We start from the raw sequence: 16,032 nt of genomic DNA, 5'->3' as shown, positions 1-16,032 counted from the left end.
TTTTTTTATAGCAACTTTATAAAATTCCTTGGGTGAGGCCCAACTTCACGTACTCTGCTTCTCTTAAAACCAGTGTGACAGAACAGCTTCAATAAGGACATTTCACTGACTACAAACTCATGTTTTATTACCAGACGTATGTCTCAGTAACGGAAACAGACAATAATGTGATGTTTGGTCTCATCTGACAATTTTCATGAGGAAGATAAGAAGTATGCAAGAATCAGCGAAAATATCCAAGAATTAACTAATGACGAATCTGAGGACAGGACTCAAAATAAAACAAAGCAAAAAAAATTTAAAAAATAAAACAAACAGCACCGGTCTCTTGCTTTAGGATAAAAAACAGTGACTTGAATGCCTCTTGACTCATTATTCTCTAAAACTGGTCACAAATGATTCAATATGCAAGGCTTGAGCTAAACAACACGTTGGAGGAACGACAGAAAATATATGTAGCATCACATCATTGCTAGAAACTGCTGTGGTGGTTTTATATTAGTACATGGCACTTGGCACTGCCACATATAGAGGGAAACAATGAAACGGGGATACTGACAGCAAAGTAGTTTTTTTTTACTATACACAATAAATATTAAAATAAAGAATGCATACAAACTTTTTGAAAAAATCTGTAATAATTAAAGGAGGAAGGAAAAGAAGGTTGTTGGATGGTACTGAATGATAAGAGTCTCCTCTTTGATGGCATAGAATGACATGAGCTTCCTCTTATAGATAGCATGGAGTGATGTTCACACTCCTGCATGTAAGGACAGAAGAGAATATACGACTGATCAGTGATTCAACTAAAAGATGTTTCACCATCATATTCAATGGAATAAGCCGGGACATTTCGAGATCCTAAGAGCGTTCGTGTTTTTTAACCTTTCTTTTAGTTTGAACTTTTTAATGAACTTGTAAATGCAAGTTGGCTGATCGACTTAAGTCTCAGGTGTTTTTGAGGCAGATCAAAAATGTAAACTTCAACACACTTTTAGATGAGATGGTATATTTGCTTTAGAATCAGTATCTTCAAACATAACTGGATTTCATGTTTTTGTACTAATATACTAAGTTTCAACTTCAGTGCATATTCCAACCATTTTCAAACTTTTATATCTGATTAAACGCTATTTAGGAGCAAATGGAATAAATATTTTTTGAGGAAAAATGCAATAAAAAAAGCACAAAAAAGCATTACATTTTGCTAATGTTTTGTATTCTACCCAGCTCTGCTTATAATAGCAATAATTATCACATAACACCTGCCTAAAATCACAAATATAAAACTGTAAAAAACAAACACACTACAGGATATTCAGTGAACTCAAGTCAATGCTTATTTAAAGTGAAGCTGAGTCCACATACACTCCTAAACTGAAGGTTTGTCACTGCTTTTGCTGCACTCCTGACAACAGTAATGTTGTTTTTTTCTACATAATAAACCATCAAGACAGTTCATCACATAAAAACACTCGTAAGGTCGCTAAAAGAGTTGAGAGATGTAAGTATTTTTCACAATCTGGTTTGCCAGGGATCTTCATTTCCTTGAGGTATCTCTTAAAATGACAATCAGTGATGACCCTTTCTTTCTTGGGGCAGAACCTTTTGGGTTTCCCTACAAAAAATGAATTAAGATTTTACTCAACTGAAAACACATTTTGTTAAGAGACCACAATCGTTTCTTAAAAATAAATGTCGCAATGTTCCATGTCGTTAATATTTTTGTACTGTAAATATACGTTTTGGATTGAATGGCAATTTCTTGGTGTCTTCAATTCATACTACTTGACAATAAACTTGAAAACTTACAATACTTCAAAAATAAAAAATGTTTTATTTTAAAACAAATAAATAAAATGTTTTTAGTACTTTTTCCAAAAAAATTTAAAAATGTTTTGCACTGAATAGTTTTTAGTACGTTTTCTTAAAAAATAAATAAAAAATGTTTTTAGTACTTGTTTTATTTTTAAAAAGTAAATAAATAAAACGTATGGTGCAGAATAGTTTTTAGTACTTGTTTATAAAATATTTTACTACGTGTTTTCAAAAAATTATTAAACATTTTGTTTGAATCACAGTTTAAGGTATCGTGTTTCATGAATGGTAACTCTATGAATGTGTTGTTGCCCAATTGCAGGCTGGACTCTCAAGGCAAACTCGACATTTTCCTCCTCTGTTGTTTCAGCTTAATTTATTTGATGGTGAGACACAGCAGGCAAAAGTGTAGATGTTGTGTTGGCAAATTTACAGGCCTAATCACCGGAGGTAAAGCGAAAAACACTCTATTGCCTGTTTTTGGTCAGCACCCAAACCCTCGAGAGTTCATTTGAATCTCTGTGACAATGTGGCATACATTGTTGAACTTTTCTTTTCAGTTCTTGTTTGAAAGTGCATTTTATGTCATGGTTGATTATCTTATGATTCCTCTCCTCACTAGTTCCTCCCTACAGCATCTCCTATGCTGTTACCCTTAAAATGCTTAGATGGAAAGAGACAGTCAGACCTCAAAGCTCTGCAGATACAAAAACATGACGACACCCAACCTTCCCCTATTTTTTCTTTCTTTTCTTCTTTTTTTCTGTCAGTGTTCGGCGTGTGTTGTGTAGTGTGACTCCAAAGAGTTGTCCTCCCTCCCCATGTGTAAACTGGCCTGTTGAATCCTGCTCTGCCCAAACAGGTTGAGAAACAAACAAAATCCTATATCTATCATGTTAAGCTAAATGGCTGCTGATTTAATATTTAATGTCTAAATGTGTGGTTAGTATTGATGTTCTGATAGAACTCACGGCAAGAAGAAACTGATAAGTTTTGCTGCACTATTATAAAAATGCAGAGACTGTAATTCTTCTGCCTCACAATTAGTGTTACACCTTTTATCTAAATATTTAGAATGACAAGGTTTCAAAGTATTGTTGACAGTGTAACTGCTGAGCTATTTTCTGTTGGGTGTGCCTGGTATGCAGCAACACATGAGCATTTACTAAACTTATAACATAATATTAATTTATTCTTATTTATTATCTGTTAATCAGGTTATGGAGTGAATTTTGCTTGAAGGAAAAAATAAACTTGAAGGATGGTAGGGTAAATGTTCTTCTTGCACAGTATCTCTTCAATATACTTACAACTATTATGTCTTTATATATTGATAGGAAGATTCATAAATAAAATAAATATTCAGGTAGATAAATCTCCAATGAAGGAAAAAATCGTGGAAATGCTAATCGGTGCAGCCAGACCAGACGTAGACACACGAAGAGTTACACTTCAGTGGATGTGACTTGGACTAGCAATACAAGGACTTGGCTGAAGATGAATCTACATACACACACACACACACACACACACACACACACACACACACACACGCTCAATTCATCTAGCAAATTTACAAAGACTGAAGAACATACAAACAGAGCTGTGATAGAAAGGAATCTGTTTAAAGAAGTTCTTGTCCAACAAGTATTGATCCGTTTTGTTTTTTGTAAAGAAATGTCCTGCTCTGCAGTTCTGCAGCAAGTAGGAATAAAACTTAAAACAAACAAACAAAAAAACCCACCCACACTTAATTTGTGAAGTAAAGAAAGATGGGACCGTCTGAAGAGAATTTTTGTCATTGCTGTATCTTGTAAAGGGATTTACCTAAAATAGGTGAAAAGTTTAACCTGAGGCTTACAGTAAGTTATCACTCAGCAATTGACTCTAAAGTAAGGGCCAACACAACTCTATCATCAATAGAGGTTAATATATTATGGCACATCATGTTTAATGGTTTTCTACATATTCATACATTTGCTGCTTCTTCATTTTTATAAGGGTAAATGGAGAAAATACTTGAAGTTATAAATTCAGGGGTGATTTAAATATAAAGTTTCTAAAGCTTATGTTTTCTTCCTTTAAAAGCCTACAGAGAGCCGTCAAATGCAATCGATCCAACGTAAAATCTCATTTTAGAAAACGTAACCGTTATCAGTTGTGGGCTGTAGGACAAAAAGAAACAACAAGCTACTCTTTCACAAATTACAAAATACAATGAATTAACATTACACGGCTCCAACTCTAACAGAGAGAATAAGTACTGCGCTTGTACGTCTGCTTTAAATACTACTACAATCACTAAGGTGAATCTATTCCTAGTACACTCCTAACATTTCAGTGTAATTTTACTGTCGTTCCTCTGTTCTCTGATTCGTCCCACATCTTCAGCGTCATGTCAGACAGAAAAGAAGAATAAAAAACAAACGAGCATGCAAGACGTTTTTAACTTTGTTTCCAAAATTCAATGTAACTGTCTGTACACTTTACAGTAGCATACAGCCTGACACAACAAAAGATGTCTTAAACATTTTAAATATATCTTGGGCACAAATAGCAAGTAAAATGGCTTAACACTGGTTCTACCACGACTGTTGTTTTTCAGCAGAAAAAATGTCATGATTCAAATTAAATGCAGGACTTTTCCCCCAAAGCAAGCTGTATTGTCTACATGCTAAGTGTAACGGTTCAGTGACGAGGCGGTAAACCAAACGTACAGATATTTGTAATACATTTAAAAAGTAGATATGACATGCCTTTTGAATCAAAAATGCAAAAGATTTTCCTTTAAGGATTTTCTTTAAACATGCAGCTGCATGTATTGTACAACATTCAGCGTACAACAAAACAGGTCATGCACATAAAGATGAGCAGGATGAAAAGTATTAAATGTCTCCCCCTGATCTTTCAGAAAAAGCCACGACTGGTCATTTTTACACAATCACACAGCCCATGGAGGAGACGAACGCACCCGGTGCTACATTACACACTCGGTGTACAATTTATGTACAATTTACATTCACACTCTGGACATGTGCACTCGTGACATCATGTCCGAGTAAACACCACTGTGCCCTTTAACAATTTCACTTGAATAAAAACAAATTCTACTTTGTAAAGAGCTACTAACTTGTGGTGAGAAAAGGCAGAAAGAAGGGCTACTGAACAGAACCTGTGCTGAGTTCACAGCAGGGATTGTTTGGGCAGAGCAGGATTCAACAGGCCAGTTTACACATGGGGAGGGAGGACAACTCATTGTAGTCACACTACACACTGAACACTGAAGGTGACAGCATAGGAGATGCTGTAGGGAGGAACTAGTGCGGAGAGGAATCATAAGATGATCAACCATAACACAAAATGCACTTTCAAACAAGAACTGAAAAGAAAAGTTCAACAATGTATGCCACATTGTCACAGAGATTCAAATGAACTCTCGAGGGTTTGGGTGCTGACCAAAAACAGGCTATAGAGTTTTTTCGCTTTACCTCCGGTGATTAGGCCTGTAAATTTGCCAACACAACATCTACACTTTTGCCTGCTGTGTCTCACCATCAAATAAATTAAGCTGAAACAACAGAGGAGGAAAATGTCGAGTTTGCCTTGAGAGTCCAGCCTGCAATTGGGCAACAACACATTCATAGAGTTACCATTCATGAAACACGATACCTTAAACTGTGATTCAAACAAAACATTTGATAATTTTTTGAAAACAATCAATAAAACATTTTATAAAACAAGTACTAAAAACTATTCTGCACCATACGTTTTATTTATTTACTTTTTAAAAATAAAACAAGTACTAAAAACATTTTTGATTTATTTTTTTTAAGAAAATGTACTAAAAACTATTCAGTGCAAAGCATTTTTAAATTTTTTTGGAAAAAGTACTAAAAACATTTTATTTATTTGTTTCAAAATAAAACATTTTTTATTTTTAATTTCTTTTTGGAAAACAAGTACTAACAACATTTTATAAAAACTTTTCTACACAGAAACAATTTTTTTGAAAACAACATTTTATAAAAACTATTCTACACAAAAATATTTTAGAATTTTTGAAAATAACAAGCGGTAAAACCTAATCAAACAAATTTTTAAAAAACCTATTCTACACAAAAACATTTTTTTAGAAAACAATATTTTGTAAAAAAAAAACAAAACATTTTTATAGAAAACATTTTATACAAACTATTCTACACAAAAACTATTTTTAAAAAGATCAACACAGTGCTGACAGTGATCAGCCAGGAGTCTGGGAAAAATCACCTTCTCACACTGAAGATGATATATCTGTCATTGAAATGGTAATTATGGATTCTTTTTTTGTTTTTTGTTTTTTTTGGCCAGGGCTAGTAAATAATAATTATAACTATGTGCAGAAACTACAATAAAAATGTTGCAAGATATTTTTAGCACTCATTGTCTTGCTCTTTTTTCTGTATTTCATTAAATAGAACCACAGGTTTCCCTTATTCAGAAACAGAAGATATTCAGTCTAAAGACCAGGCTGCCTCCATAGACGAGGATGGTAAGTTTTCCATGCAGTATTTTAATAGAAAAAAATATCTGTGGCTTTCATTCATTCAGTTACTTTGAATAAGTGATTTTTTTTTTGTTTGTTTCTACACAAGCGGTTTCAAGAAACTTGGACACAGAGGATTCTGAAGAAAGGGCTACTCTTTCAAGAGTTGAAGTTGAAATTGAAGACACCAAGAAATTGCCATTCAATCCAAAACGTATATTTACAGTACAAAAATATTAACGACATGGAACATTGCGACATTTATTTTTAAGAAATGATTGTGGTCTCATAACAAAATGTGTTTTCAGTTGAGTAAAATCTTAATTCATTTTTTGTAGGGAAACCCAAAAGGTTCTGCCCCCAGAAAGAAAGGGTCATCACTGATTGTCATTTTAAGAGATACCTCAAGGAAATGATCCCTGGCAAACCAGATTGTTAAAAAATACTTACATCTCTCAACTCTTTTAGCGACCTTACGAGTTTTTTTATGTGATGAACTGTCTTGATGGTTTATTATGTAGAAAAAAACAACATTACTGTTGTCAGGAGTGCAGCAAAAGCAGTGACAAACCTTCCGTTTAGGAGTGTATGTGGACTAAGCTTCACTTTAAATAAGCATTGACTTGAGTTCACTGAACATCCTGTAGTTGTGCGTTTGTTTGTTTTTTTTACTGTTTTATTGCATTTTTCCTTAAAAAATATTTATTCCATTTGCTCCTAAATAGCGTTTAATCAGATATAAAAGTTTGAAAATGGTTGGAATATGCACTGAAGTTGAACCTTAGTATATTAGTACAAAAACATTAAATCCAGTTATGTTTGAAGATACTGATTCTAAAGCAAATACACCATCTCATCTCAAAGTGTGTTGAAGTTTACATTTTTGATCTGCCTCAAAAAACACCTGAGACTTAAGTCGATCAGCCAACTTGCATTTACAAGTTCATTAAAAAGTTCCAACTAAAAGAAAGGTTAAAAAACACGAACGCTCTTAGGATCTCGAAATGTCCCGGCTTATTCCGTTGAATATGATGGTGAAACATCTTTTAGTTGAATCACTGATCAGTCGTATATTCTCTTCTGTCCTTACATGCAGGAGTGTGAACATCACTCCATGCTATCTAAGAGGAAGCTCATGTCATTCTATGCCATCAAAGAGGAGACTCTTATCATTCAGTACCATCCAACAACCTTCTTTTCCTTCCTCATTTCATTATTACAGAATTTTTCAAAAAGTTTGTATGCATTCTTTATTTTAATATTTATTGTGTATAGTAAAAAAAAAACTACTTTGCTGTCAGTATCCCCATTTCATTGTTTCCCTCTATATGTGGCAGTGCCAAGTGCCATGTACTAATATAAAACCACCACAGCAGTTTCTAGCAATGATGTGATGCTACATGTATTTTCTGTCGTTCCTCCAATGTGTTGTTTAGCTCAAGCCTTGCATATTGAATCATTTGTGACCAGTTTTAGAGAATAATGAGTCAAGAGGTATTCAAGTCACTGTTGCTAACCTAAAGCAAGAGACCGGTGCTGTTTGTTTTATTTTTTAAATTTTTTGCTTTGTTTTATTTTGAGTCCTGTCCTCAGATTCTTCTTCTTCTTCTTCTTCTCTCAGCCTGTCCCGCCACTGCTGTCGGATAGCCTCCACATACGCTTCCACTCTTGACGATTTTGTGCCACTTGCATCCATTTACTTCCCGCCTTTTGCTCGATATCATCTCTCCATCTACGCTTTGGTCTTCCTCTCGTTCTTCTTCTGTCCCTTGGCGTCCATTCTGTTGTTTTCCTAGCCCAGTTGTTGATGTCCATTCGGGCGACATGTCCTGCCCACTGGCCTTTTGCCTTTTCCACTTTCCAGACTACATCTTCCACCTTTGTCCGAGCTCTTATATTTTCATTTCTGAACTTATCTTTTATTGTGATTCCAAGCATTGCTCTTTCCATGCTGCGTTGGGCTACAGCCAATTTATTCTTTAGATGTTTCGTTAGTGACCATGTCTCTGCTGCATACGTCATCGATGGTAATATAACTGTATCCATGATCTTCTTCTTCATACACATAGGTATCTTCTGATCTTTTAAGAAGGAGCTGTACTGACCAAATTGTTTCCAGCCTGCTGTTATTCTTTCGTCGATTTCTCTAGCCATCTCATTTCCTGGTGTTAGCATCCTTCCCAAGTATTTGTATTCCTCAACTTCTTCGAGCTGTTCGCCATCTATAGATATTCCATTCCTTCTCGTTCTTCTCGCGACTTCATTGCACATAATCTTTGTCTTCCTTTTATTCATCTTCATACCATCTTTCTTTCCTTCTTTATTCAAGTCGTTTAGCAGTCTTCCTAGTTGTTCTTCAGATTCCGTAAACAAGATGATGTCATCTGCAAATCTCAAATTGTTAAGACGGTCCCCATTGATGTTGATTCCAGTCTCATATTCTATTCTCCTGAATATTTCTTCTAATGCCGCTGTGAACATCACTGGCGATAGTGTGTCACCTTGTCTCACTCCCTTCATGACGCAGATCTTCCTGCTCACTGTATCAGTTCTTACTTGTGCCGTACCACCATCATATGTTTCTTTCAGGATGTTGATGTAGTTATCCTCGACCCCGTGCTGTTTTAGCGCCTTGAAGACCGCCTTGTGCTGAATGGAGTCGAAGGCCTTCTCATAGTCTACAAATGCCATATAGGTGGGTATGTTGTATTCGTTGGTTTTCTCTAGTATTTGTACCACTGAATGCAGATGGTCTATGGTGGACTGACCTTTACGGTATGCGGCTTGTTCTGGCGGTTGCTGCTCATTCAGGGTTCTGTTTAGTCGGTTTTTCAGGATCTTCATGAAAAGTTTGTACACTTGGGACAGCAAACTGATGGGTCTATAGTTTGCTAGGTCTTTCTTATCTCCCTTCTTGAAAATTAGTGTAATAATGGCGTTCTTCCACTCCGTTGGTATCTGCTCTGCTGTCAACACTTTGTTAAATAACTCTTTCAGTTTGTCCCGAACGATTTCCCCTCCAGCTATCAGCATTTCTATTACAATTTGATCTTCTCCTGGCGCCTTGTTTTTCTTCATACTCTTCATTGCTTTCTCAATTTCACAATCTATGATTGTTGGTGCTTTCTCTGATGTTGTTCTTATGAAGTTTTGGGCCGCATCTTTGTACAGGTTCTCGTAGAACTCTGCACACCTCTCGATAATCCTCTCTCTGTTAGTGGTAATAGTCCCGTCTTCTTCTTTCAGTGCTGGTATCAAAACTTTGCGGCCTTGATTGTTATTTGCTTTTTTGAGTCCTTTTCTACTTTCGATCGCTATCTTCACTTTCATGGTATTGTGTTCCCTGAGGTCTGCTCTCATTTTCTTTCTGATGGTCTTACACAATTCAGTGTACTCTACTTTTTCACGGGTGTTTAAATCTCTGCTCGCCATCTTTCTTCTTTCTTTCAGTAGCTCTTTGGTTTCTGGTTTCAGTTTCTCATCGTGATTTCTTCCTTGTTTCCCTGCTACTTCCAGCGCACACTTTTTGATGGTTTCTTTGAAGCTTTGTACCATCTCATCTATCTCTTCTTCATTCGATAGCATCTCGAAGTGATTTTGTAACTTCAGCTGGAATTCATTTTCTTTCTGCATTAGTGCCTCAATGTTAACTTTGATTGTTCTACTGTCCTCAGATTCATCATTAGTTAATTCTTGGATATTTTCGCTGATTCTTGCATACTTCTTATCTTCCTCATGAAAATTGTCAAATGAGACCAAACATCACATTATTGTCTGTTTCCGTTACTGAGACATACGTCAGGGAATAAAACATGAGTTTGTAGTCAGTGAAATGTCTTTCTTGAAGCTGCTCTGTCACATTGGTTTTAAGAGAAGCAGAGTACTTGAAGTTGGGCCTCACCCAAGGAATTTTATAAAGTTGCTATAAAAAAAACAAACAAGAGGCCTACTTCAGGGCCTGTAAAGCACCTCAGAGTTTCAGCCACAGTTAGATATCGTCCCTCAACAGAAAAGCTGTCCAGTGTACCTTTTGTTCAAATTTCCCGGGTGCACTGGTGAGAGGTGTGGGGATGGAGGGAGAGACACCCTAGACAGTAGCATTGTTGTTCAGACAGACACCTCTCCCATCTAGACTGATAAACCTCTGTCTTTGGATGCAGAGAGGGGAGAGTGAGGAGGGACGACATGTCTGGTTCTGCTTAGATAAGCCTCTGTCAGTTAAGGAGGGACTTCTGGTGGGAGGAAGAGGTAGAGAGGAAGAGGGTTCTTGTGTTTACATGGACGCCTCTGGTCCTGGTGAGAGGTGTGGGGAGAAATACTGGACAGTAGCATTTTGGTTCAGAGGATGCAAAATGGGGAGAGAGGTGAAAAGTTAGAGAAAAAGCTGGAGATAATGCTAGACAACTTTTATACTTCAAATTTCCCAGGTTTCTCTCAAAGACCATTTAAAAAGCTCTGTCAGGACGAAAGGGAGGGGTAGGGGGGCACGTCTGGTCTGTTGAGATAAGCTTCTGTCAGTTAAAGAGGGAGTTGGTTAGGGTTAGGGTTGCTATGCAGATTAGGGTTGCTACGCAGGTTAGGGTACTGGAAGGCGGGACTTCCGGTTAAAAACAGACGTTGGGGGCGTGGTGGGCGGGACTTCCGGTTGTGACGTGGCAGCTTCCGATTGGGACCTGTCAAAATTTGACGAAAGGTGGTTTATATTACTTTCTCACAACTCATGCATTAATTAAACAATAAATGGTTATTAATATCAATATTGTAATACCTATATGTGACATCAATTTCAGTGTTAGGCTAGCAGTGCCTTTAAAAAATAATAAAACCTAACATTGTTCATCTGCTGTATTCTACTCAACATGGAACAGGGTTCTAAAAAATACATTTGAAGTCCAAAAAAAAAAATTATTATTGGTCACAAATACATCTGACAGAATAGTGAGAAAAAGATGTTTCTACAAATGGATTTACTATTTTGGTGATCATCACTCATTTGACGTAAAAATCTAAAATATTTCACCACTTTTTCTTTCTTTTTAATCATGCTTATTTGCTTATTTCCTCATAATGTGTGATTATTTACATGTTGTTTGGACACATCATGAAGAGTAACTGACATTTTTTAACAAATACATCTAATTTTAACTGATGGACCTGAAATAATCATTAAATATTTTTGTCATTTTATTCATATTTTTGGTAACTTTTTCTCATATTTCGATCATTTTATAAATATTTGTGATAGTTTTAGCTCATGTTTTTGTCATTTTATACATATTTGTGGAAATTTTATCTCATATTTTGGCCTTTTTTTGGGGGTAGTTTTATGTCATATTTTGTTAGTTCTCCAGGACAACCTGCTGCTCTGTGGGGAGAGTTCTTCAACTGTGTGGCTCAATTCAATTCAGTTCAATTCAGTTCAATTCAATTCAATTCAGTTCAGTTCAGTTCAGTTCAGTTCAGTTCAGTTCAGTTCATTTCAGTTCAGTTCAGTTCAGTTCAGTTCAGTTCAGTTCAATTCAATTCAATTCAATTCAATTCAATTCAATTCAGTTCAATTCAATTCAGTTCAATTCAGTTCAATTCAATTTTATTTATATAGCACCAATTACAGTCAAATTGTCTCGAGACGCTTTACAGAACCCATATGCCTGAACCCCAGAGCAAGCCAAAAGGCGACAGTGGCAAGGAAAACACCCTTTTAACAGGGAAAAAACCTCGAGCAGAACCCGGCTCTAATGTGGGGGACCCATCTGCCTGCTGGCCAGGCGGGTTGAGAGGGACAGAAGAGGTAGAGAGGTAGAGATAGAGGGGTCGAGGTAGAGATAGAGGAATGGAGGTAGAGGGGTAGAGATAGAGGGGTAGAGGGTTACAGTTGGTGGGAGAACAACCAAACCTCTGAAGCATCCAGCTCTGGGACCAGGAACACTCGGAGAAAGGACACAGAAAGAAACAGAGTGAATGTAATGCAATAATGGTATATATAGTAAATACATAGGTAGTTAGAGAAGGGCTCAGTGCATCAAGAGAGGTTCCCCAGCAGTCTAGGCCTATAGCAGCAGAACTATGGGCAGACTAAAGGGACGTCAAGAGGGGAAGTCAGTTGTGCAAATGAAAACACCAGCTCACCCCGTCACGGTCCCCCAGTCAGCCCTAACTATAAGCTTTGTCAGAAAGGAAGGTTTTAAGCCTGGTCTTAAAAATAAAGAGGGTGTTCGCCTCCCGAACCCAAACTGGGAGATGGTTCCACAGGAGAGGAGCTGATAACTGAAGGCTCTGCCTCCCATTCTACTTTTAGAGATTCTAGGAACAACAAGTAAGCCTGCAGTCTGAGAACGAAGAGTTCTGCTAGTATAATATGGTACTATCAGGTCTTTAAGATATGATGGAGATTGGTTGTTAAGAGCTTTATATGTCAGAAGAAGGATTTTGAATTCTATTCTACATTTAACAGGAAGCCAATGAAGAGAAACCAGTATAGGAGAAATATGATCGCTCTTGCAAACTCCCGTCAGTACTCTGGCTGCAGCATTTTGGATCAGCTGTAGATGTTTCAGAGAGCTTTTGGGACAACCTGATAATAAGGAATTACAGTAGTCAAGCCTAGAAGTAACAAATGCATGGACTAGTTTTTCTGCATCACTCTGAGACAGGATGTTCCTGATTTTCACAATATTTCTCAGGTGGAAAAAGGAAGTCCTACAGATTTGTTTTATGTGTGAGTTAAAGGACAGAACCCTGAGGAACTCCATGATTAACCCTAGTATGCTCAGAAGAGTCATTGTTGACATGCACAAACTGGAACCTGTCTGATAAGTAGGATTTAAACCAGTCCAGTGCTGTCCCTTTAATGCCAATAGAATGTTCTAGTCGCTGTAATAAAAGTTTGTGGTCGATTGTATCGAATGCTGCACTAAGGTCCAATAAAATAAGTATAGAGACCAGTCCATTATCTGATGCTATGAGAACGTCATTAGTAACTTTCACCAGAGCTGTTTCTGTGCTATGATGCACTCTGAAGCCTGACTGAAACTCTTCAAACAAGCTATTCCTTTGTAAATGTTCACATAATTGATTTGCAACTGTTCTTTCCAGAATTTTTGAGAGAAATGGGAGGTTAGAAATTGGTCTATAGTTGGCTAAAACATCTGGATCTAGAGTGGGCTTTTAAAGTAAAGGTTTGATTACAGCAACCATAAAAGCCTGTGGTACATAGCCTGTTACTAGAGAGAGATTAATCAGATCTAACATTGAGGAATTAATTAAAGGTAAAGCCTCCTTGAACAGTCTAGTTGGGATAGGATCTAAAAGACATGTTGATGGTTTGGATGTAGAAACTATTGAAATTAGTTCAGACAGATGTATGAGAGTGAAAAATTCTAAAAATCCATCTGGTCTTTCAGCCAATTCTAAAGCAACTGTACTCGATGATACATCTGTGACATTTGTAGGAAGGGCCAGATTAATTTTTTCTCTAATCGTAATAATTTTATTTGTAAAGAAGCTCATGAAGTCATTACTGCTCAAGGAATACAAGGTTGAACAGAGCTCTGACTCTTTGTCAGCCTGGCTACAGTGCTGAAGAGAAACCTGGGGTTGTTCTTGTTTTCCTCTATTAAAGATGAATAGTATGTTGTCCTGGCACGATGAAGAGCTTTTTTATAAATTACTAGACTATTTTTCCAAGCTACATAAACTTCCTCTAAATTAGTGGAGTACCACTTCCTTTCCAGCTTTCAGGACGCCTGCTTTAAAGTCCGCAGCTGGGAATTATACCAAGGAGCAGGTCCTCTCTGAGATAGAACTTTCTTTTTTACAGGTGCAACACTATCAAGAGTTGTAACCAGTGAGGCTGCTGCATTATTAACAATATAATCCACTTCTGTGGGGGTAAAATCATAATATTTCCCTTCCATTATATCAGTAAGTGGTGCTGAACTAAATAGAGAGGGTATTATTTCCTTAAATTTAGTCACCGAATTGTGAGACAGACATCTACTGTAATGATATTTATTCTTAACTCCTATACAATCTATTGTTGTAAATTGAAATGTTATCATAAAATGGTCAGAAAGAAGAGGGTTCTGGGGAAATACTTTTAACTGTTCGATTTCTATGCCATAAGTCAGAACGAGGTCAAGGGTGTTATTAAAACTATGAGTTGGTTTATTTACATGTTGACAAAACCCGATTGAGTCTAATATTGAATTAAAAGCAGTCGTAAGGCTGTCACTGTCCACGTCAACATGAATGTTGAAGTCACCCACAATAATGACTTTATCTGAGCTGATGTTACACGGCTGAGAAAGATGGGCCAACTCTTCCTTGGTGCAACACATTTATTTTGCAGGAACTGCAAAAAGATGCAAAATTAACATGACTACAGGAGCTTGGTGCAGTTACGTTACTCAGATCACCGTATTGACTAGACTTTTTCTACATTACATTTACAAGTACTACCGAACAAATACTAGTACTGTAAACACAATATTTCAGAATCACATATGACTGGCACAAGTTGTACAATTTTACATTTTACAAAGATATCTTTATGAACTCAGAAAACCTTTTATTGTCTTTTAACCACTGCCTTTACCATGTTTTAACTGCAGCTTAATCACCTATGAATTACTTTTATGAACTGTATGGATCTTGTTTTTACCATTACTGTAACTTATTAATAACCATTGTACCTGTAACTCATTTCCACATTTAAATCACTTACAGCTTTAGCTAATGTACCACGTGTGACGATACATACTCCTCTGTCTTAGCTCAACTACATCATTTGCACTGGAATAGGTCCACACGAGAACACTCTTACTTAGCTTGACACACAGTTCATGCGCTTAAGACCAAAAACCTTCAAAAGTTCGTTTTACATGTCTTTTTACATAAACTCATGCTTGTACATTACTTTTGTGCATTTCTGGACACTTAGGTTGTGACCTTTTCCTTGTACAAATCTCCACTGTCTTTTGGTTTATTACTACAATCATCCATGACCCACGTCCGCCATTTCAGAAACACAACGTGTTGGCTGACTCGTTTTTAACTCATAAACCTTTTAAAACACGCATTAGCTTATCACACGTTACTCGCTAAGGTACTTAAGGAACACTACCACTGTTTGATATAACTTGTGTTTTGCTACAAACCAGCTTACCTGCAAAAAGATGCAAAATTAACATGACTACAGGAGCTTGGTGCAGTTACGTTACTCAGATCACCGTATTGACTAGACTTCTTCTACGGCGTCAGCTACTGATCCCCAAAACACCAAGCGCCCTCTGCTGGCGTAAAAGAGTATTGCATCTTACCACAAAACACACTGTAACCCTTATAATAGTGGACAATATACAGCAAAACAGTAGTTAATCTTGTAGTTCTCCACCTTAGATAAAAGTAAATGGGGGGGCAACTATTTTAACGCATAACTTAAACACATAGTGCCACACTGAGCACTAAATCAGATAAAAAGTCTGAGAATTGAGATAAAAACTCAGAGTAAGGAGCAGGAGGACGATATACAACAGGAAATAAAACTGGTTTCTGAGCTTCTAAATCTGGATGAAAGAGACTGAGAGTAAGATTTTCAAATAAACTGTAACTAGGTTTAGGTCTCTGGGTCATTTTTAAGCTAGAGAGGTAAATTGCTGCCACTCCTCCTCCTCGGCCTGTGATTCATT

The sequence above is a fragment of the Amphiprion ocellaris genome, chromosome 24 (assembly GCF_022539595.1).
Source record: "Amphiprion ocellaris isolate individual 3 ecotype Okinawa chromosome 24, ASM2253959v1, whole genome shotgun sequence".
Lineage (NCBI taxonomy): Eukaryota > Metazoa > Chordata > Actinopteri > Pomacentridae > Amphiprion > Amphiprion ocellaris.
This window is presented reverse-complemented; position numbering follows the sequence as displayed.